The sequence below is a fragment of the Pseudorca crassidens genome, chromosome 6, assembly GCF_039906515.1.
Source record: "Pseudorca crassidens isolate mPseCra1 chromosome 6, mPseCra1.hap1, whole genome shotgun sequence".
NCBI lineage: Eukaryota > Metazoa > Chordata > Mammalia > Artiodactyla > Delphinidae > Pseudorca > Pseudorca crassidens.
Genome location: NC_090301.1, coordinates 122,074,690 through 122,078,374, shown reverse-complemented (window position 1 = coordinate 122,078,374; position 3,685 = coordinate 122,074,690).

Below are 3,685 nucleotides of genomic sequence, written 5' to 3'. Positions count from 1 at the left end.
TCTTTTTTGGATTTCCTTCCCATTTAGTCACCACAGTGCATTAATTAGAGTTCCCTGTGCTATATAGTATGTTCTCATTAGTATTAATTTTATAGTATCAATAGTGTATATATGTCAATCCCAATTCCTCCCACCCCCCTTTCCTCCTTGGTATCCATACATTTGTTCTCTACGTCTGTGTCTCTATTTCTGCTTTGCAAATAAGACATCTATACCATTTTTCTAGATTCCACATATATGTGTTAATATAGGATATTTGTTTTTCTCTTTCTAACTTATTTCACTCTGTATGACGCTCTCTAAGTCCATCCATGTGTCAACAAGTGACCCAATTTCATTCCTTTTTTATGGCTGAGTAATATTCCATTGTATATATGAACCACATCTTCTTTATCCATTCCTCTGTTGATGGACATTTAGGTTGTTTCCATGTACTGGCTCTTGTAAATAGAGCTGCAATTAACATAGGGGTGCATGGGTTTTTTGAATTATGGTTTTCTCTGTGTATATGCCCAGGAGTGGGATTGCTGGGTCATATGGTAGTTCTATTTATAGATTCTTAAGGACCCACCATACTGTTCTCCATAGTGGCTGTATCAATTTACATTCCCACCAACAGTGCAGGAGGGTTCCCTTTTCTCCACACCTTCTCCAGCATTTATTGTTTCTAGATTTTTTGATGATGACCATTCTGATCAGTGTGAGGTGATACCTCATTGTGGTTCGATTTGCATTTCTCTAATGATTAGTGATGTTGAGAATCTTTTCATGTGCCTTTTGGCCATCTGTATGTCTTCTTTGGAGAAATGTCTATTTAGGTTTTCTGCCCATTTTTTGATTGGATTGTTTTTTAGATATTGAGCTGCAGGAGCTATTTGTATATTTTGGAGATTAATCCTTTGTCAGTTGCTTCATTTGCAAATGTTTTCTACTGTTCTGAAGGTTGTCTTTTCATCTTGTTATGGTTTCCTTTGCTGTGCAAAAGCTTTTAAGTTTAATTAGGTCCCATTTGTTTATTTTTCTTTTTATTTTTATTACTCTAGGAGGTGGGTCAAAGTAGATCTTGCTGCAATTTATGTCAAAGAGTGTTCTGCCTATGTTTTCCTTGAAGAGTTTTATAGTGTCTGACCTTACATTTAGGTCTTTAATCCATTTGGAGTTTATTTTTGTATATGGTGTTAGAGAGTGTTCTAATTTCATCCTTTTACATGTAGCTGTCCAGTTTTCCCAGCACCACTTATTGGAGAAGCTGTCTTTTCTCCATTGTATATTCTTGCCTCCTTTGTCATAGATTAGGTGACCATAGGTGCATGGGTTTTTCTCTGGATTTTCTATCCTGTTCCATTGATCTATATTTATGTTTTTGTGCCAGTACCATACTGTCTTGATTACTTTAGTTTTGTTTCTGATTTTACACTACATTACAAAGCTATAGTAATCTAAAAAATATGGTGCATATGGTGCATAAAAACAGACACGTGGATCTATGGAACAGAATAGAGAGCCTAGATATAAACTGAGCATGTATGGTTAACTAATCTTTGACAAGAGTGCTGAGAACAAAAAATGGGGAGAGAATAGTCTCTTCAGTAAATGGTGTTGCAAAAACTGGATACACATATGCAAAAGAATAAAACTGGACGCTTATACCCTTCACATAAATTAACTTGAAATAGATTAAAGACTTGAATGGAAGACCTGAAACCATAAAACTCCTGGAAGAACACATAGAAAAGAAGCTCATTGACACTGGTCCTGGCACAGATTTTTTGGATATGACACTAAAAGAACAAGAAAGAAAAATGAAAATCAACAAGTGGAATGATATTAAACTAAAAAGCTTCTGTACAGCAAGGAAACAATCAACAAAGTGAATAGTCAACCTACAGAATGAGAGAAATATTTTCAAACCATGTATCAGATAAGGTATTAATATTAAAAAATAGGTAAGAAACTTATACAACTCAAAAGCAAAAACAAACAACATGATTTAAAAATATTTAAAGGACTTGAATAGAGATTTTTCCAAAGAAGACATATACATTGCCAAGAGGAACATGAAAAAGTGCTCAGCATCACTAACCATCAGGAAAATTCAAATCCAAGAGAATGGCTTTTCTCAGAACGACAAGAGATAACAAGTGTTGTAGAAGATGTAAAGAAAAGGGAAGTCTTTTGTCCCATTGGTGGGAATGTAAATTAGTATGACCATTATGGAAAACAGGGGAAAAAAATAAAACAGAACTACTATATGATCCAGCAATCCCACTTCTAGGTATGTATTCGAATTAAATGAAATCAGTATTTTGAAGAATATCAGCACTCCCATGCTTATTGTAGCATTATGCACAATAGCAAAGACATGGAAACAACACAGATGTTTGTCAATGGATGAACTGATAAGGAAGATGTGATATATGAATATGTATATACATATATATGTGTGCTTGAGAAAGAAGAAAATCCTGACATTTTCAACAACATGGATTAACCTAGAGGATGTTCTGCTAAGTAAAATTAACCAGAGGAAAAAAAATACTGTAAGATCTCACTTACATGTGGAATAAAAAAAAAAAAACAAAAAAACAGTAGAGCTCATAGAAACAGAGAGTAAAATGATGATTACCAGGAGTTAGGGGATGGGGGAGTTGGGGAGACATTGGTCAATGGTGACAATTGTTCAGTTATAAGATGAATAAGCTCTGGGAATCTAATGTACAGCATGGTGACCAAAGTCAAGAATACTTTGTTTTGACTTGAAATTTGCCAAGAGAGTAGACTTTAAATGTTCTCACCACATATACACAAAAAAGGTAATTAAGTAAGGTGTTGAATCTGTTAATTAACCTGATCATGGTAATCATTTCACAAACTATATACATGTCAATTCATCACATTTTACTATATATATATATATATATATATATATATATATATATATACATATATACACACATACATACACATTTTCTGACCAATTTTACCTCAGTAAAGCTAAGACATTTTTAAATAAATTAATAAAAATAGAGATATGGGCATGAGCAAGATAGACTAAATCCCTGATTTCACTTACATCTTTGACGGATAATAAACAAATAAAATAAGAAATATGTAATATAATCTCAAATGAAAATAGGTGTTTTGCAAGAAAATAAAGCAGGGAAAGAAGTTAGAAACTGACTGAAGGGTGAATGAAAGCACAATTTTTTGTATAATGGGGTCAATACATCTTCGAGGAGGCATTTATACAAACATCGGAATACAAACATCGGAATAAAACATCAGCCTTGCTTAGCTGATGTTTTAGTAATGGTAGCAGTAAGTACAAAGGCCTTAGAGCCTGAGTAAGCAATTAACCTGTCATTTTGAGAAAGAGCAAGAAAATTGGTATAGTGGGGGTGGAACAGGAAGTCTAAACCATGTAGAATTTTGAAGCCCAAGGTAAGGACTTAAGCTTTAATTATATTTGTGGTATAAACAGTTGGAGGTTGTGAACTGTGGAGAGATATGATCTTATTTAAGATTAAAAACATATCATTCAGGAGTAGAAACAAGGAAAGACATTGGGGGCTCTTTAAATAAAAGATGATGCTGTTGAAAAGTGGGCATCCATGAAACAGAGTGGAAAGTAGTACATTTAGATCTAATAAAGGAAGAAGTGACCAAATCCATTAATCAGTTCAAT